Here is a 21,664-nt window from a genome sequence, read left to right as displayed (position 1 = left end):
TAACCCTATTGTTATCTTCATTTACAAGTGAACTCCAAGCAAATAACTAAGAATGCTTGATTTATTTACTCATTCATTCATTCACAAACATAGTAAGGGCATACAATCTTGTGAGGCACTTTCCTAAGAAGAAGGACAATAACTAACTAGTCAGGCTTCTGTCATGTGTAACCAAGAGTCCTGGCTAATACTGGGGTAGTCAGAGAAGTTTTCACAAAGTAAGTGGCATTTGAGGCAGATCTTAGTGAACAAGAATTCCATTCTTTCTGTTAGGGAATGAAGAGTATGTAGGCGTATTTAGTTGACGTTTATTGAGCTCACTTTCTTTGGAATCTCACCTCTTGGGCTATCTTCTGTATGTGCATATCATTGTATATGCTGTATCATTGGGCTTTTGCTAGTTTATGCTGCCGTAACAAAAGCCCCAAAATCTTGGCAGCTTACACCAACAAAGATTTATTTTTCACTTACACTTCTTTCCATGGCAGGTTGAGACCGTGGCTCTGCTCCACACCGACTCATTGCATGTTTTAGATAGTGACATATAATTCTCGGAGAATTGTTGAGGATGGCTTCATTATGTTCATTCATTCATTCAACAAATATTTATTCCACACCTGTTTCATGCTAGGCAAGATCTGATTTCCTAGAGCATATGTTGAAAATGAGAGATTAAACACATACAAAATAATAATAACAATAATTACTGTATTCACAAATAAAAGCTATAAAAGATTTAATTACTTCATTTAAATTAAACCAATACAAAATTTATTAGAACTAAAAATCTATTCAATTTGTAAATTTACCTTTCTTGTTTGTTGTTGCACGGAAAGCCCTGATAGTGGCTTCCCCACCTGACATTATCAATTCTGTATTAATGGGGGGGAGGGTGGAAAAGAATATTTTATCTTTGTTTGTAATTCAGTGTAAGTTCTGGGACAATATGCAGTTTACTAGTCCTGGATACTAACATGCACTCATTTCAGCATTTAAGATTTTCATCTCTTGATGTGAACCTGAAACTATAAAGTAGAATTATATTATCTCCATCATATCAGCCTTTGAAGGGGCTTAACTTCCCTTTAAGTATGATCCAGAAAGTTTTCTCAATAATTAAGTATACATAAGTGTAATTAAGTATAAAATAAGTGTATGTAAGTGTAAGTATAAAATTCTTAATATAACATATTATACTCAACATAATTACATTTATTATAACTATAATGTAACTATCTCTTCTAGATTTTTATCTTAGATCTTCCCAAATCCACTCGACAAGAAAAACTCCTAATCTATCCAAAGCTGAATACATTGTACTAAAACAGAAGAGTATCAAAGAAAATATCTCAACAGCAGCTAGAGAGAAATGAATGGCAATTAGATGGACAGCAGGTTTAAGAGCAAAAAAGTAAGTTACAAGAGAGTGAAATAAGGTTGTTAAAAATGCTCAGACGAAATAATAGTTAATGTAGAATTATGCACCCATTCGAGAACGGTGAAATGAAGATCTTTTGAGATAAATAAGAACTGAGAGTCTTTATCACGAGAGACCTGTTCTGAAGGCATTTCTAAAGGGAATGCTTTGGGGCAGTGCATCTCAGACTTTAATTGTATACACATCACGCAGGAGTTTTATTAAAATGCACATACTGATTCAGTGGATCTAGAGAGGGACCCTAAGAGTCTGCATTTCTCATAATTGCCCAGGTAATGCTAATGCTGCTGGTCTCAGACCGGAGGAGGAAAAGAGAGAAGAAAAATAATCCTAGCTGGAAGATGGGAGATGAACAAAGCGTGATGAGCAAAGATATAGGTAAGCATGCAGTTAAGTCTAAACAAACATCTGTATAACAATAAATATGGCTAATTTGGAGGATTAAGAAAAGGATTAAACTGAAAATAATAGCATTTAGTTTGGGAAGGCAATGACTGGAGTTAAAGAGTTCAAAGATCCTTACGTTGTTTGGGAGGAAATATATTAACTTTGGATTTTTTTACTTTTATATGTTTATTTTTTTGTGAGGAAGATTGCCCCTGAGCTAATATGTGTTACCAATCTTCCTCTTTTTGCTTGAGGAAGATTGTTGCTGAGCTAACATCTGTGCCAATCTTTCTCTGTTTTCTGTGGGATGCCACCACAGTGTGGCTTGATGAGTGGTGCTAGGTCCATGCCAGAGATCCGAACACATGAACCCCAGGCCACTGAAAGGGAGCGCGTAAGCTTAACCACTATGCCACCAGACCAGCCCCTGGACATTGTTAAGAATGCTTCAAGGGGCTGGCCTGGGGGCACAGTGGTTAAGTTGGCAGTTCCACTTCTCGGTGGCCTGGGGTTTGCGGGTTTGTATCCCAGGTGCTGACATGGCACCGCTTGGCAAAAGCCATGCTGTGGTAGGCATCCCATGTATAAAATAGAGGAAGACAGGCATGTATGTTAGCTCAGGGCCAGTCTTCCTCAGCAAAAAGAATAAGATTGGCAGCAGTTAGCTCAGGGCTAATCTTCCTCAAAAAAAAAAAAAGGATGCTTCAAGGGTCACCACTAAAAGAACGGAAATAGAAGATGCAGTTTCCAAGCTAGTAAAGGGGAAAAAATGGAATATGACAACATACGAGATAACAACAATTTTTTAAAAGCAATGTAAAAACAAAAGACAATAAGGAAAAAAAGCATAGGAAAACAGAAAAAAGAAAAAATAGAAAGTGGAAACAAGATGAAATGGTAGGGGCTGGCCCAGTGGTGCAGCGGTTAAGTTCACATGTTTGCTTCGGTGACCCGGGGTTCTCTGGTTTGGATCCTGGGTGTGAACATGGCACCACTTGACACGCCATGCTGTGGTAGGTGTCTCACGTATAAAGTAGAGGAAGATGGGCACAGATGTTACCTCAGGGCCAGTCTTCCTCAGCAAAAAGAGGAGGATTGGCAACAGTTAGCTCAGGGCTAGTCTTCCTCAAAACAAAGCAAAAAAAAAAAGAAGAAGAAGAAATGTTAGTAATTTAATAAATGTAAATAGGTCGAACTAGCCTGTTAAAAACAGATTGGATTAGGGCAAGCTCAGTGGCCGAATGGTTAAGTTCCCACGCTCCACTTTGGTGGCCCGGGGTTTCTCTGGTTTGGATCCTGGGCACGGACATGGCACTGCTCATCAGGCCATGCTGAGGCAGCGTCCCACGTAGCACAACCAGAGGCACTCACAACTAGAATATACAACTATGTACTAGGGGGCTTCGGGGAGAAGAAGGAAAAAAAAGATTGGCAACAGATGTTAGCTCAGGTGCCAATCTTTAAAAAAAAAAAAAATTAGATTATTCATAAAACAGAGATTATAGGATCTTCCTCTGTCATTACTACAATAATTTAGTGACATATGGGAAGTACTTTCCACTCAATAAATGTTACCTACCTCCCCTCACTTTGCCCCCTAAGCCCTTTCCACAAGATCTTCCAGATGTTATCATGTGCCACAATCTCTGCATCCCCCACGTCTTCCCAACACATTAATCCAGGTTTACATTACATTAGACTTTTTAATTTAATTTAATTTTTTTGGTAAGGAAGATTCACCCTGAGCTAACATCCATTGCCAATCGTCCTCTTTTTTTTTTTTTTTTGCTTGAGGAAGACTATCCCTGAGCTAACATCTGTGCCAATCTTCCTCTATTTTGTATGTTGGATGCCTCCACAGCATGGCTGATGAGTGGAGCAGGTCCACGCCCCAAATCCAAACCCGGGAACCCTGGCCTCCGAAGCAGAGTGCATGGAACTTTAATAATTCGGCCAAGGGCCGGCTGCACATTAGACTTTTTAACATTTATTTTCCACTATTGATACATGAGAAACTTCAGCTCAAAAAGCAAAAATACATGAAGTACTACTAAATTTAAGAAAATAGATTGGATTAAAAAAATAGTAATAAAATCCAAGTATAAACTATTTGCAAGACATATATCTAAAACACAAGAATATGGAAAAGTTTAAAGTAAAACAATAGAAAAAAGACATCATCAACGTTAATATTCTGGCTGTGATATACTATAGTTTTGCAAAATGCTATCTTTGGGAGGAACTGGGCAAAGTGTACGAGAGATTTCTCTTTATTATTTCTTACAACTGCATTTGAATGAACAATTATCCCAATAAAATTTCAACTAGAAAAAGTAGAAAAATCAGGCAAATATCAACTAAAAGATAACTGTGGTAAAAGTCTCAAATTTTACTGTGTTCAGAATCACCTGGAGACTTTGTTAAAATACAGGTTGCTCCTACCCCAGAGTTTCTGGTTCAGTAGGTCAAGGGTGGTAGGTATATTTCTAGCAGGTTCCCAGGCAGTATTGATGTTGCTAGTTGGTAGATAATGCTTTGAGTAATCCTGGTATGATGTAACAAATTCTAAGTACCGTCACTCATTTTGGCAATCTTGTTTAAATATCTCTCCAATTTTTTTCTGAAGGAGTAAGAGGAAGTGGAGTATATTCAAGCAAATTCTGACAGCAAATCATTTCACCTGTAAATATTAAGAGAAAATTTAAACAAAGTAATTAACAACCTTGATTCATTACATAAAGATAGAAACCTATATCCAATAATTTGAGAATACTCATTCGTCTCAAGCACACATGGAAGGTTTATAAAAATTGGCATAAAACACTTCTAAAAATTGGCCGGTTTTCAGACCACAAAGCATGTCTCAACAAGTTTCAAACAATTGATATTTTATGGACTATTTTCTCTGACCAAAATGCAATTGTTAGAAGTTAATAAGAAAAATTTTATCTATTTATCTTTCTATCTTAAAGATAAAAAGATAGGGAAGTCAGGTTTAATTCCCAGAGTTCTCAATATTTGAAAATAAACTTCTAAATAACTTATGTTTTCCTGCAATAACTCCGCACCATGGAAGTGTATGGGCAGCTAGCCGTCTATACCGTATAGGTGTAACGAATTGCAGAGTAAATTGTACTTATTGCTTGGGTTACAGTGAAAAAAAGCATGAAAGCTATTGGCCTAGTAAAACTCTTACACATGTATATCAGGAGGTAAGTTCAAGAAAGTTCATAGAATATTGTTAGTGATAGAAAAAACTGAAAACAAACCAAATATCCGTTGACAGTTGAATGTATATGGTATATTAACTCAATGAGATATTACCTAATGGTGAAAATGAGTGAACTACAGCTCCACACAACAACGTGGATGAACCCTAGAAACATAATATTGAGTTGCGGAAGCAACTTTCAGAAAGTGTCATAAGATGTGATACTATTTTTAGGAAGTTCTAAAAAGAACTAAGTAATACATTGTTTAAGAAAATATGCATACCCAACAAAACTATTAAATAGATGTGAAAATGGTAACAACATTCAGGTTAGTGTTTTTCCCTCTAGGGAGAGAGGCTGGGGAATAAGACAGGAAGGGAGTGGTCCAGGTACATGCAAAAGCATTGATAATGTTTAGTGACCAGGTAAAGGTCTGGGTTCAAGGCCTTCTGTTTTATCATTGTTTCATTACATACAGATATGCTTTTTCTGAGAGAATATTACATACTAAAAAAAAATTAAGAAAAGAAAACTCTGATTTAGTAAACAAGAAGTAAAACTATAAAAATTCCAATTTTAGGGAATAAAAATACTCAGTGACTTTTCATTCTACTTCAGAGAAAATCCCAGAGCATAAGGACTCAAGGACTGGGATCCTCCAGCGTTTGGACTTGCCCATTGTTCTTCTCCAGGAGAATGTCTCTAACTCTCAGTCACTCAGAGCCTGAGAAATATGCATAGGTCCCATCCTGGACAATGCAAGCAAGTTAGCACAGTTTTTGCTGACCAAGACCTCTTCTCTCCCACTCCTAAAGAATTTCTTCACGTCTGCTTGCCTCTCATCATTTCCAAAGTGTTCTGGTGCTTAGGGTGGGAAAAGAGTGGTTTAAACTTTACTGGCTAAGTCTCTCTGCATCCCTCCAGCCATACATCCTTCTTTTTATTTTATTTTTTATCTGATTACAGAAATGTTACACATTAATTGTATAAAATGTGATTACAGAAAAGCACAGAGATTAAGATCACTTGTAATCTCATCACCAAATGATAATCACCATTGATTTTTTGGCCTATTTCCTTTCTGTCTCATTTCTAAGTATATGAACGCCTATTTGTTTATAAAAATGAGATCATACTTACAGATACATTTAAAGCCATGAAATTGAACTAAGGGAATGAGGATAGATGTTAAAGAGGAGAGGCTCAAAGACTGAGTCTTAGCTGTGGCGGAGTTAGTGATGGGGGAAGAGGAACTAACAAAAGAGACTGAGAAAGAGCAGCCAGTGAAGCGGAAGGGAAGCCAGGGGAGTGTAGTATCTGGGAAACCAAGGAAAAAAAGAATTTCAAGAATACTGTCAGAATACAAGAGAAATGACCTTTGGGTTTAGTAATATGGAAATTGTTGGTGACCATGAGCTGTTTCCATGAAACAGTGTGGGCAAAAGCTTGACTGGAGTGGGTCTAAGAAAAAATAAGAAGAAAGAAAATGGAATCAGAGAAACAGAAAAATCTTTGAAAAGCTTTTGCTGTAAAGAAAAGGTGAAACATGGAGGAGCAGTTGTAAGAAAGTGGTTTCTGTTTGTTTTTAAAGCAAGATAAATAACATCATGTTTGGATCCTGATGGGAAAGATGTACGAGAGAGGGGAAATTGACGGCGCAGGAGAGAAGTGGGGAGAATTGCTGGAGTGACGTTGCAGACAAGGTGAGAAGGGATGAGATCCAGCATCGGAGTGGAAGAGCTAGCCTCAGATGGAATCATGGACAATTCATCCACTGTTACAAGAGGGAAGGCGGGGTATATGCACACAATAACATAGAGATGGGTAGTTATGCTGGGACTTTGTGAAAATTCTTTTCTGATTGTGTCTGTAATTTCTCAGTGAAATTAGGAGAAACATCATAATCTGAGAGTGAGGGTGGAGAAAATATTGGCAGTTTAAGAAGCCAGGAGAAGGCATGAAATAGCTGTCGAGGATAGTGAAGAAATAAATTCACTAGAGAAATATAGTATGATTGCCAGGCATCATCAATGACCTACTTGAAGTTCATGATCACAGATTTAAAATGAGAGCAGTCAGCATGGTTGTGGGTTTTATCCCAGACACATTGAGCCACCTGGATGTAGACACAGAGTAGGCAGAGAAACAAATGAGATGAAAACTCAGACTTTGGTCAAATGAACAACCTTTTTTCTATGATTTTACAGCTGCATTCTTGCTCAGCTTGTTTCCTTGAGGGAAAATAGAATGAAACATATTTCTACCAGTACAAAATTTTACCAATATCTGCTCAATATTTGCCTCCTCATTCTAATCTTTCAATTCCATGGTTATCAGCTTCACTGTCTACCCAATTCATCCTGACCCCTCAGTTTGGCTCCTGAGTCAGTCCTCCAAGCTTTCATTAACAGTTTTTACCCATTGCTGCATTTCTGCTTCCTTGTCACCTCCTTTTGGGCTTGGTAAATTCCCGGGTACCCTAAGGAAGACAGCTTTCACTGCTTAGTCCTGTCCACAGGCCCTTTTTCCCTACCCTTGAGTAAAATCTGGGAAACATATGAACCTCTGATGGAATATAATTAGTTCCTTACTCAGATCAAGCTTTTTCAGAAGTAATTTGGCCAAACAATTACGTAATTTCTAACATATAGCCCCTGACATTATAACGATCTTCTAGCTCCATTTTTGGAAACACTTTTTATATGGGAAGAAAGTTTCATTGAGTTTTAATTAGAAAATAAAAATAGATACTACTATTTTATGTACTTTTATTTAAATCAGAGAAAGCTCATTATTAATTATGATCTGATAAAACTGGAATTTCAGGAAAGTGAAACTTAAAGGAAGTATGGAGCATAGATGGAGAGAGAAAATGCTGACGACAGGTTAGAAGGTTACCCACTGTGCAAGAAATTTAAGTTAGATAAAAGTGTGTTTAGGGGCCGGCCCTGTGGCGCAGTGGTGAAGTGCGCACGTTCCACTTCAGTGGCCCGGGGTTCGCCAGTTCGGATCCTGGGTGTGGTCTTGGCACTGCTTGTCAGGCCATGCTGTGGTAGGCATCTCACATATAAAGTAGAGGAAGATGGGCATGGATGTTAGCTCAAGGCCAGTCTTCCTCAGCAAAAAGAGGAGGATTGACAGCAGTTGGCTCAGGGCTAAACCTCCTCAAAAAAAAAAAAAAAAAAAAAGTGGGTTTAATTGGCCGTGTTTAGTGAGCTAGGTATTTAAGGTCTATAATACAAAAAGATATTTCTCATTGAGACAATCCACACTGGTAATATGCACGTTAGGTTTCCCTTTGTTCAGATGGTCTTCAAAGCATAGTAATGCCTTGATTTTTCAGTAATTTTAAGCAGAATGTAGAGTGACTTTTGAGTCATTTGACAAGTTGAATTTTTAAAATCTGAATCATTAGTATGAGTAACATCTAAACAAATCCTGCTTAAGGAACTGCTTCATTGCCCAGATCCAGCAATTAGTTTATCTAAGTTTTCATTAATACCTGGGTGCCCTCTGGGACTCTAAAACAGCAACTTCCAACTCTGATCCCAATCATTATGTTATATCTACAGTCGTTTTGGAAACATATGACAGCCACTACATGACATAAACCAGGAAAGAGTCCATCCTTGGAATCTCAGAGGTTGGAGGAGACTTTTGTTGCCTCACATTTTGCTGCCGTTTACCTTTTGTCCAGAGCCACTGAGGAAGAGGAGGCTGGGAGAGCCAGTCTTCCTGCAACGTCTCCGGTGCAGCATCATTTCACCTTTGGTTCAACTGTCAAGTCCTTGAGCCGCGAGGAAAGCAGCATCTCTGACAGCTCCTCCCAGGGAATCCCAAAGGGCCACAGAGGAAAAGATGTGGCAGAGCAAGCAACTCACAGTGGAAGAAGATCCTCAGGAATAGTGGAGTAAAATCCTCTGGAGGGGCCGGGCCTACTTTGTGTAGCCACTCTGGGTTGCACACTAGTTGAGGGACTCTCAGTTCCTGGGGAAATTCTGATTGGGTCTAGTGAGCTATTTAGAGGATCCTATATTTCCTAGAACCTCTCTTGCCCGCTCTCCCTCCTTCCACTGTTGGATTTTCTAAAACTCTGGTGTTGATCTATGCCCCAAGTATACCCCACATATCAGCCAGGGTTTTCCCGAGAAAAGAACCATTAGGATACACACACAATTCTTTTGTTCTAAGGAATTGGCTCATGTGATGGTGAGGACTGATTAGTCTGAAATCTGTAGGGTAGACTGGCAGGCTGAAAACTTAGGCAGGATTTTATGCTGCAAACTTCAGGCAAAATTTCTTCTCCAGGAAACCTTAATTTTTGCTCTTAAGACCTTCAACTGATTAGATGAGGCCAACTCACGTTATCAAGGGTAATCTCCTTTACTTAAAGCCAACTGATTGTAGATGCTAACCACAGCTACAAAATACTTTCACAGCAACACCTACATTAGTGTTTAATTAAGTAATTGGATACCATAGCCTAGCCAAGTTGACACATAAGACAAACCATCTTACACCCACACAAAAATAATTACAAAAATAGTTATACTTTATTGGGCATTTACTATGTGCCAAGTGTAATGCTAGGCACTTCACATGAACTATATAATTAATACCCACAACCACCCTGTGAGATAGGTTTAATTAATTCTGTTTTACAGATGAAGAAACTGAGGTTTACAGCAGTTAAGCAATTTGCTTAAAGTCACCCAATGAGTAATCCATTGAGTCATGGCTCAAACCTAAGCCTGTCTAGCTCCCAACAAGTTCACATTCTAGGAAATCCCTTTGGTTTCTAATAGATCTCCTGTGCTTTCTTCGTCCCCAAGACTCTAGTGAAGTCATACAAACTACCTTAAAACTGTGAGCCACAGGTCTGAGAGCAGCCAACACACTCTCTGTGATCCTCAGTTCCAGCTCTCAGTTTCCAAGACCACATGAATTTCCAGAGAAATTAGCCCGGATTAATTCCAACAGTGTGATTAAACAACAGAAGAGTGAGATGCAGGTAGGCAAGCCTAAACACTCACTCTGGTTTCAAAGACAACACCTATAGACTGAAGTTCCCACTCTCCATGCTGGCTTGTCTAACGTTGCCCAGATTCATAATTTGCTACAATATCAGGATTTTGCAGACTCCCTTAACTACTCACGTTTTAATCACTAAGTCCTTCAAGTTTGTCTTTAGGACCCAGCTCCTCTCAATTTTCTAATTTTTTTCCTCTCTTTTTATGATTATCAGAAGTCCGTTGCCCCCATATTTTCTCCTTCATAATCTCATTCAAAAGCCCTCTTCCTAGGAGAAGAATGTTTATAATTGTTCACTCCAAGTTCACCTTTCCCAGCAGTATTTGTGTTTACGTTTGAGTAAAACCCTAACTTACATGACTAGACTCCTGAGCGTGGAATATGAGCCCACAGCTGAGGAAGCCTTTCGTGGCTATGGAGGCTTTAGGGTGCAGAGTTCTGAATAATCCTCTGTTATCACTTGCCTGCCTTGTTTATGTCTAGCCCTAGTCAGAGAAACTCCCTTTGTGTTCATGTCCTGACGCTTTCCACATATCATTTTAAAAGACAAACCTGAAAACCAAGAAGATTATGAAACATCAGCACAGGATTTAGGTTTATATGTATTTCCATCAATACCGCTCATAAAAATGAACATTGAGTATTTATTTAATTCTCACAGTAACTCTGGGAAGGAGGTACCAGTATTATTGCCATTTTACAGATAAAGACTTTGGGGCTCAGAGAGGTAGTGAGTGGTGGAGGCATACTGAAATCTAGAAGCTGCTCTCTCTAAAACCCAGGCCTTGACAGGTACAGCTTAACATTCATCCCAGAGAAACACGGTGCAGAGAAACAGAGCATGAAAGCAACATGAATCTGCTCTGGGGAGATTTATGGAAGCTGATTCTTGGGTACATCAAAATTCCAGTCTTAAGCCCCATTTTCTAACAGTTTACTTTATATTTATTTATTTATTTTGCTGAGGAAGATTATCCCTGAGCTAACATCTGTGCCAATCTTCCTCTACTTTGTATGTGGGACGCCACAACAGCATGGCTGGTGAGTGGAGTAGGTCCACGGCCAGAATCTGAACCTGCGAACCCGGGCCGCCAGAGCAGAACATGCACAACTTTAACCACTTGGCCATGGGGCCGGGGCCACAGTTAGCTACTTTAAAGTGAGATATATTTTTGCAAAACTTTGGAGACGGGAGGCAGTTTTTAAAAACACAACCAGTAGATTCTTTAAAGCAATACGAAAAAGCCAGTTCTTATTATCTGGGTTTTAAATGTCCAAATTATAAAGTTAGGCAGTAATTACCCTTCCTTTTAACACGAACTGTCAGGCTTGAAGACTTGCATCAAGCAGTACTCTACCTTCTCCAAAAAATTCTCTTTGAGGGTTATTTTCAGATTCAGCTGGGGAACCCCCTTTCCTTTCAGAGAGCTCAATCCCTCAGTTTCTGAGATCTGTAAAATCCAAGGTCCTAACCAGGATTTCCGTTAATTCCCGGTGGCTTATGATTTCTCTGACATCTCTGCCTTTAGCTGTATTTTGGAGCTTGCTGTTTTTGTTCCTCTTTTATTAACGTCTTCCCAGAACGCAGCCCTTCATGAGTTTTCACGAGAAATTCACTCCCACTAACATTTCGTGACTTTCAGTAGACTTTGCTGAAGACATGTGGGGTCATGAAGAAGGGTCAACTCATAGAAAGCCACCTCAGTGGGTTCACTTTCCTCTCTCCTTTCCCCTCTCTCGTCTACCCTACTCTCTTTCAGAAGCACAGCAAATTCTTCATCTGGCTTTCTGCGTAGCAATTTAGCAGGCCTGATGCTCGAACGTGTCCTTAAGGTCTTATCCTTCACTCCAGCACCCTATCTAAGTATTTCCTCCAGCAAATACTGTGTCCATCCTGAGAGGAATTCTAGTAGGAAAAAAAAAAAAAAAGAAATATCTACCCTATTACAGAGAAAAAATTTACTTTGTTTTGGGAAAAAGGATTTGTTTTATGATTCTTTAACAAATGTGTCAAGTAATGGTAACAGCAAAATTTAAAAAGTCTCTTATCTAGAAAGCCATATTAATTTTATACCTCTGGTGGAAGAAAAATTATCCTAAATTGGGTGGTTTTAAAGCAAAGAGTCATTTTAGAAATTTTTTTGGCCTGGGCCTTTATTTCCCCTATGGTTGAGATGACACTATGGCTTAACAATTACTTCCGTAATTACACGACCAAAGTACGTCCACACAGTGAACTAAAGGTAAACATTCCAGTTTAGTAGAGAAGTTAAAGCTACACCTACTTGTGTCCATACTAATGCTGATCAGAAGCTTTACATTGTTATACCAGTGTAAACATTGCAACTACACCAGTTATATGAGACTTGAAGTTGGGCAAAGTTCAAAGGCTCCCAATTGCATCTACTCAAAAACTAAAGATAAGCCTGTAACCATCAAGCAGAGCAAGGAAGCCAAATGTTGTGGGCTACTGCGGATAACCAGTTAGTGATGGCCTTCGGATTTCTACCTAGCAGAGTCGTGGAACAGACAGCTTTTTAGTTGGGAAGGTAGGGTGAGGGAACAGATCTTGAAGATGCATTTACATAGCACTTTACAGAAATTGAGAAAATACTGATTTTCTATATTAATGCCTGCAGTGCTAATGTAGATTGTGTGGATCCAAAACCCACTCTCTCTCTTTGATGCTCTCCTGACCCTGGGGCTGAAATGGTCTGGAGTCTTTCCGGTTTGTTGGTTTCAAACTTGAAGCCACCCCAGAATTGATTCAGTCCTTTAACGGCTTCAGAATGTATACAAATTCACTGCTACTGAGCCTCAGATATTCCTGAAAGGGCCTCCCACCCTGAGCTGGTCTTTGCTTCGACCAAAGACTGGCGGCAGGCATTAATAGGTTAAAGAGAAGAGCAAAAATTAGGAGACAGTGGGGCTAGAAAATAGAATCAATTCCATGCTGATGGGAGACTGTCCATCTGGGTATTACAGGAGATTAAAATACAAAGGATGGTTGTAGCACACATATAGGTTGTCTCATATTTCAGGGCCAAACTCAGAAGTGCACATGAATACGACCTGTATAACATCCATCAAGTCCTGTGCTCACTTCCTGGTTTTAGGATAACAACACTTCGAATTGTGAAGTCACTTACTGACACCTAATGACTCTGTCATTAACCACCATCTCTTCCTGAGGCACTCCCCCCATGCCTCAAACACACACACAGACTTGCAGACACACACACACACAGACACAGACACATACACACTTGCATATGCACTCAAACTGAACTGCCCCTCCGTTATTGGAAATAGAGGAATCTTTACAAGCTTCTGTCAGCCTTTCACCCATATCCCCCTCCCCTACTTCCCAATTTTTATGACAGTAGCCAGTAGCTTCACCCTTCTTCAGGTACACTTGGACAGAGAAGAGTAGGTCATTTATTCATTTCCCCGTTTGCTTTTGCCTCTTGAAATACAGCTTTACCTTCTGGCAGCTTTCTGCCCTCACGCCTCCTTCTGGTGTACGGAGGCACTGCAAGCAATACCCAACTACCCAGAATCAACTGTAAACTTATATAGGTCAAAAATACCTCACACAAAATTAAAAAGTGAACAATAACCCAGGGGAAAAGAGTTCATGTTCTTACTACATAAAGAACCCTTACAAATCGACAGGAAAAGACACCAATGAGCCAGTCTATCACAAAGGTTGTGCAAGTAGTATTTGCAAAGAATGAGATTTTCACTCATGTCTATTTTAAATGATGGCTACAACAATTTCTTCTATCCTACATGTGCTTCTAGAACCATGCTACTTCTCCATTAAGAGGTGAAATCCATGTCTCTTCTCCTCTGGGGTGGGCCTTCGAGACTGCCTTGACCAGTGGAGAATTGTAGAAATCACACTATGCCATGCACTTCTGCCTTGTTCTTTTGGAACGCTCAGTCTTGGAACCCAGCCGCCATTCTGTGAAGAAGCCCAAGAAGTCACAGAGAGGCCCACATGTAGAGAAACTGAGCTCCTAGCCAACAGCAAGCTCCAACTAACCAGCCATGTGAATGAGCCATCTTGATTGTGGATCCTTTCGGCCCCACTTGGTCTGCTTTAGCTGATGCCAAATGGAGCAGAGATAAGCCATCCAAATTGAGGCCTGCTCAAATTGTGGATTCATGAGCAAAGCAAATGACTGTTATTATTTTAAGCCTTTATGTTTTGAGGTAGATTGTTACATATCAGTTGATAAGTGGAATGATTAAAATAAATGGTCAGAGATTATACTATGCCTACCATAATATTATTTCATTTACTCATTCAATTTATTTCATACCAAGCCCTGTTCTTCGTGCTGGGGATACAGCAGTGATTGCAACAGATAATGTCCCCTCCTTGTCTTCATGGAATCCTTGAAGTAGAGAGGGCAGACAGACTATAAAGAAATTAACACACAAATGTATAATTGCTAGGTGGTAATAAATGCTATAGTGAAAAAGCAGGATATGGGGAAGAGAGAGTGATGAAGTGTTCTATTTTAGATAGAGTGGTTAGGAAAGACTTTTCTGAAAGGAAGACAATTGAAGAGAGACCTGAAAGAGGTAAGGCAGCACACTGAATGGATACGTAGAGAGGAGCAGGCAAGGCAGAGGGAATAGTTAGCGCAAACGTTCTGAGATAGGAGTGGCTAAGAGGCCAGTACATTGAAGTAGAATGAGGAGGGGACAGAATGAGAAGAGATGAAGTTAGAGAAACACAGCAAGGACCAGAGCACATAGGGCTTCACTGGCTGTAGTGAGGACTTTGGCTACTGGAGAGTTTTGAGGACAGAGGTGATGTGATCTGACTTATGTTTTTAAAAGATCAGTCTGGCTGTGTGAAGAATAGATTGTAGGAGTGCAAGGTTCGAAGCAGAGAGACCTATTAAGAGGATACCGCAATGATCTAGGTAACAAATGATGGTAGCTTGGACAAGGGAATGAGAAGTGGTCGGATATTTTGTATATATATATATATATATATATATATATATATATACACACACACACAAAATATCAAAAATACATACACAAAAATATTTAAATATAGATATATATATCTATATTTAAAGTATGGCCACCAGGTTGTGGATGTGGAAGTTGGTTAAAACAGAGGCATCAAGGATGACTCTAAGGTTTTTGGAGTCATTTGCTCTACAGCAAGCACATTTTATGTACTTGCCCTGTCTCCTTCATTAGAGCTCCTGGAGTCGTCTGTGCATTCAAACATTCATCTAACAGCTATGTTGTCAGTACTAAGTTCCATTCAAGACACTGTGCCTTTAAGCACAGACTCTCCAAGATGCTGACCCCACACAGAAATGCAGGAATGACTCAGAGCATTATGACCGTCACTTTGAAGTTGCCTGTTAACAGATATAATTACACCTTTTTTGTTTGCAGTATTTCCTTGAAGCAGTTGACCTGGGAGACAAGGAGAGTCCAGAAGTTAACTTTACTGTCATGTGCTAAGGGGAGAACCAGCCATAATAATTTGTATTTCTCCCAAAGAACATGGCGGGCTTTCAGGTGTGTATCTTGGGTCCTCCCTATATGCCCAAAGTAACTGAAGAGGGAGACAGATATTATTAGTGTCATTTAACAAGTGGACTCTCAAAAGGATTTATGGAGTTTGTCATTAGCTTTATATTTCAAACCTTAAAGAACTGGCAAAATAAGACTATGATCACTTTTGATGATTCCAAGAAAAGATGTAGACACATAATTTTACTTCCCAGGTAGGTTTTCTTACCATCTAACACACTCCCAGACAGCTGCCTCTTTCCTCTTATTTCGTACCCTTCTCAATCTTGAGGCAAGAAGAGATTTTTCAGGCAAGCAGGATAGATGATAACTGCCCTTAAAGCAGCACCAACCTCTAAAGTTTAGCAATCCCTAGACTTTTCTAACTTTTTCTCAACGACTTACTATAAACCTAGTCTCCAGGAAACCATCTAAATAGTGCTAACTCATTTGACTTTCATGTATTAACTAATCATCTAATAAAGACGTGCTGAACTCCCCAGATTTGTCCTGAGATTGTCTTCTCTAGGCTTCAAGGGCTTCCCTCCTTCCTTTTTCTCTGGTAACACTGGCTTCATCCAGTGAACAAGACTGTATCCCTTAGTTCATACTGATCAGAGTTTTGGAAAGCTTCATTTTCTGGAAGCTGTAATTTTTCGAGTTCAACCTGATGACTTAAAAATGACAAGCAGTTTCCTAGCTGCAGTTTCATCTTTATTTTTAAACAAAGTTAATTGTTGTTAGTGTAAGCCAAAGAATGTTTACCTCTTGTCTAACAAGAATATATCATGGAATATGTTCCAAAGTCAAACATAGACACTTATGAATCTTTTAGAGTATGAGGTCCCTCCTCTAGCATGGTTTTTAAGGCAGGCTCAGATGCAAAAACTACACTAATGATAGTCACCTGTGTTCCACTGTGATCAGTGGGGGCATCCATTTCTTCATCTGTACAATGGGGATAATAATAGTATCTACTAGGGTAGTTTTGAGATTAAATGAGATAATGTAATAAATGTTTAGCATAGACTCTGGCACATAGTAAATTCTCAATAGATGTTTACTATTTCTAATATATAGAAATCCTGCAGCCCCTTTACTTTTCCCTGTTTACTCCTCACCCCCACCCCCCCCCCCGCCCCCCCAGTCAAGCCTGAGTCATTGGGATGAGTCCAGAAGGGCAGTCCAACAGGGAGGGGCTCAGACATTTTGGGTCCTGTGATCTTTTTTTTTAAGGAAGATTAGCCCTGAGCTAACTACTGCCAATCCTCCTCTTTTTGCCAAGGAAGACTGGCCCTGAGCTAACATCTGTGCCCATCTTCCTCTGCTTTGCATATGGGACGCCTACCACAGCATGGCTTTTGCCAAGTGGTACGTAGGTTCACACCCGGGATCCGGGCCGGCAAACCCCAGGCTGCTGAGAAGTGGAATGGGTGAACTTAACCACTGCGCCACTGGGCCGGCCCCTTGGGTCCTGTGATCTTTGGTGGGTATGAAGTTTCCAGGAAGTACCTCCTTTTGACCCAGGCAAGAGGGGTCCTCACCCTGGCCCTGCGCTTTATAAAACCCTGCATATCACAAGCATACAGAAAAGCAAATTTATTAAAGAATGCAAGGCTATGACCGCCTCTGTCACTGAGGACTCGGCACTCAGCTCTGACCAGAAACCCTAAGCAACTGCCCTGGGAATGACCACCTTCCAGGCCACAGGGAAATGCTATTCCACATTTCTTGTGTAGTGTCCTTGAAACAAAAGGCAATTGTGTCTGAATGTCACGACAGTTTTGGGGTTGCGTTGCTGTTGACATTTGAAATAGATGCTGCTTTGGAGTGCAGGAGGATTTGAGTAATGGAAATATTTTTTAGGAAAGAGGAAAAAAACAAATTAACTCTTCGAGTCCTTTCTTTGTGATAATGTGAACACAAAAGATTCTTGAATAATGAAGTTTCATGTCTGTCTGAGTAGAGCCAAGCATCCATTTTCTTGCTTATCTTTATGTTCCAGTTTCTGGTATTCATCACCTTAAAAACGGTTATATTTGATTTAGACAAGACGTGAGTTGCTGTGGAAGAGTAAATTGAAACACCCTAAGTTCCTCAAATAAAGAGCAAATTAGAGTCTTTGGCAGAAAAATGAATTTTGAATTGTGCTATCTAGTTCTTTGATAGGTAGTACTATTTGCTTTTAATGTTAGTACAAGAGTTCAAACCCCAAGAGATCTAAATTTTAAAATAATGAAAATTTTAGGCAAAAGTTTTTTTCTAAATTGAATGAAATTGCTTGGAAAAAATCAACAAACAGGACATTCTAATTAAATATAAGGACAATTAAATTAGAACAAGAAAACAAAAAAGTTTGCATGACAGTGAAGAGGAAAACTCAGGTACAAATAAACCAAAAACTAATTTCTATAGAGCTTGTTTTGTGACCCTAATAGATCAGTGTACAGTCTGATTGAAAAGATATTTGAGCAAATTGAGCACCATATTGCTATTTTTGTTTTCCTTTCTCATACTCCAGCATTGAAATATTGGAAGAAGAATAAGAAAATCTGCGTGGATGTGGATACTAATATAAGTGAGAGTAAAAAGTCACAATAATAGTGACGGTGATTTTTATGACAATATCAAAATATCTAGTAATCATTTCTGTCAAAACAATAATTTATCACATATGATACCATTACCTTGTTTGAATGTGAAATGTGAAAATTATGCTTCATTTCCAAATCTAAGTATTGCTCTATCAATTTTATTTAGAATTCCAGTTTCTCTTGCTTCAGTGCAGCAAAATTTCTCCCATGAAACTAATGAAAATTATTTAATAATCACAGTGACTCAAAAAGGATTGTCCAGGGGCTGGCCCCATGGCTGAGTGGTTGAGTTCTCAAGCTCCACTTTGGTGGCCCAGGGTTTCGCTGGTTCAGATCCTGGGCACAGACATGGCACTGCTCATCAAGCCACGCTGAGCTGGCATCCCACATGCCACAACTAGAAGGACTCACAACTAAAAATACACAACTATGTACTGGGGGCTTTGGGAAGAAAAAGGAAAAATAAAATCTTTAAAAAACAAAAGGATTGTCCAATTTGGCATTACAATCTGTAGAAGACAAATGATGTGATATCTTGGTGATAATAACATAGAGATTCTGCTGAAATGAAGATACAAAAAGGAACTTTTATGGAATATACACATTATAATTTATGAATTGTGTATGTCTTTATCTTATTAGTCATTCAAACATCAATAGCTTATCAACAGAACACCCAGACGTGCTGAGTCACAGCTGTGTTCGGTTGTCCTTGATGTTCTGCTGACTTTCAGTCCCATCAAAAGCATAGCTTTACACATTTTTTTCAAGAAGCAGAGTTATTCTTTCATTAAGGGCAAATTATTTTTTCCTAGATAAAATTGCATAGGTTTCTAATGGATTTATACCAATAAAGGGGATCCAACCATAAAGTAGTTCATCTTATTTGCTACACTTCACTGTATAACCATAAACTCATGTAAAGCAAAAGCCAATTGCAAAGAAAAGACACATTTTGAAATAACAAGATGCTTCTTGATGATCATTATGAAAGTTTTTCCCATTCCAGCAGGAATCAATATTTTATTTTTTATTTTGAAATAATTTCAAAATCACAAATTAGTTGTAAGAACAGTATAAAGAATTTCCAGAGTCAGCCCTGATGGCCTAGTGGTTAAATTTGGGGTGCTCCGCTTTGGCTGCCCGGGGTTCAGCTCCCAGGCATGGAACCACACCCCTCACCTGTCAGTAGCCATGCTGTGGTGGCAGCTCACATAGAAGAACTAGAAGGACTTAGAGCTAGAATGTACAGCTATGTACAGGAGCTTTGGGGAGGAAGCAAAAAAAGAGAGAGGAAGATAGGCAACAGATGTTAGCTCAGGGCCAATCTTTCCAGCAAAAAAAAAAACCTTTGTAAAAAAAAAAAAAAAACGAATTTCCATATACCCTTCCCCTAGATTCCCCATTGTTAACATTTTAACACATTTGCCTTATCATTTTCTCTCTCATCACACACACACATGTACATGTGTATACATACACATACATAATTTTTTCCTGAGCTATCCGTTGAGAGTAAGTTGCAGAAATAATGCTCATTACTCCAAAATAGCTCAGAGTGTATTTCCTAAAACACAAGAGCACACTCTCATACATAACCATAGTGTACCTATCAGAATAAGAAAGTTATCATTGATCTATCACCCTCATCTATCTGATTACTGTCATCCACAGACTCCATTCAAATTTCACTGATTGTTCTGAGAATATCCTTTGTACAAAATAGATAAAAAGCCTTCTTTTTTCTCTTTTTCCTTTCTTGTCCAGGATGCAATCCAGGAACACACATTGCATAAAGTTGTCGTACCATTTTGGTCCCTTTCACTCTGGAATAGTTTTTTAGTCTTTCCTTATTTGTCATCGTTTTGTCATTTTTAAGGACTACAGACAAGTTACTTAGTAGAATGTCCCTCAGTTTGGGTCTGTTTGCAGTTTCATCATGGCTCAAATTAGATAATTAGATTAGGTTATGAATTGTGTATGTCTTTATCTTATTAAATTTATCTTTTATCTTATTAAAATTTATCTTTATTTACCTTTATCTTATTAAATGTCTTTATCTTATGTAAATTTGGCAGGAAGTACTTCTGTACTCTTCTCAGTGCATCATATCAGGAGGGACACAAAGTCGACTTGTCCCATTACTGGTGATTTTTGACTTTCACCTCTTGAACAAGCTTACGTCAGTCGAGGGTCCTGGACAAGTTCCCCCTGGTCCCTGCTCTCACCACCTGCACTGGTGGAGCCGGCCAGCCACAAACCCCCAGCTGCAACAAAGAGGAATGGATACACATATTTTTAACTTTGTTTTTATAAAGATTTATAAGGTAAAAAGAAGCAGGGTCAGGAGGACAAACGTATTTAATTTAACAATGTGTTAGCTTGCTTCATAATTTCTAAATATTCACATGAATGGCATGTGGGTCTTCAAATGTACTCTTGCACTAAAACATGGAAAAGTTAGGGATGGGCCTATTTCCAGGTAGACTTTCCTTCTTGATTTCTATCTCTAACGTAAGACATGTGGCACCTTTCACAGGCTGATAACTTGATGAGCCACAAACATGCGTCTTTAAGCATTTTCTATAAATACAAATTGTCTGCCTCTTTATTTACATTTCTAAAAGCTGCTCCACGAAGACTGCACCACACTTGCCTGTGAAGAGTGCTTTAACCTCTCTCCCTGAGGGCTCTGTCAACACTGGCCAGAGTGGACTCAATGTTCATTTTTCCAGTTATATAAGGAATTGCAAATTGAAATCAGAGGAAATTGGCATTGTAATTGTGATTTATTCCAGTGGCAGTTTTATTGGAGCCACTAAACCATGTCATGGTATTTGGCAGGCCCTTCTCCCAGCTCTGACAGTAGCAGTTTATACATTGATTCTTTCCCACCAGATTAAACTCATGCACACCCACCTCCTAAGAGCAGGCTTAAATTATCAGAGGATGGGGTTATAGAACTAAAATTTAGACTGAGGATAGGAATATGTTAAACTGCTGTGCTGGTAAGTAATCTGTCTTCTTTCTGGTAGAGCCAGTAAATTCCATTATTGGGCAAAATGGGATTTGTTTTCTGCTTTCCTGAGACCTCCTGACTTGATTAAGACTGAGGCCACGTTTACAATGCAGATTCCCAGTCCCCAAACCAGCGAGTCTGATTCAGTAGAGGTGAGGGATATTCGGACGGATATCTGCATTTTCACTAGTCTCCAAATGATTCCCATGCAACGGCCCAATGACCACCTTCGAAACACTGTTACGTAAGGGAATATTCTTTCTTGAGGTGTTTTGTTGGTTTGCATGTTTGTCTGGTTATTGGTTCTCTTCACTTTCCGTGTGGAGAATAGGAAAAGGGAACACTTATTTCCGAGTTATAACTAGTTCTAAAAGAATGAAAAATAGGACTTACAGAAAAAAGTTAAGCTGACTAGATCAGAGTCACGGAG

Source organism: Equus przewalskii, chromosome 24 (assembly GCF_037783145.1).
Source record: "Equus przewalskii isolate Varuska chromosome 24, EquPr2, whole genome shotgun sequence".
In the NCBI taxonomy this organism is placed as follows: domain Eukaryota; kingdom Metazoa; phylum Chordata; class Mammalia; order Perissodactyla; family Equidae; genus Equus; species Equus przewalskii.
Note: the sequence above shows the minus strand (reverse complement) of the source record.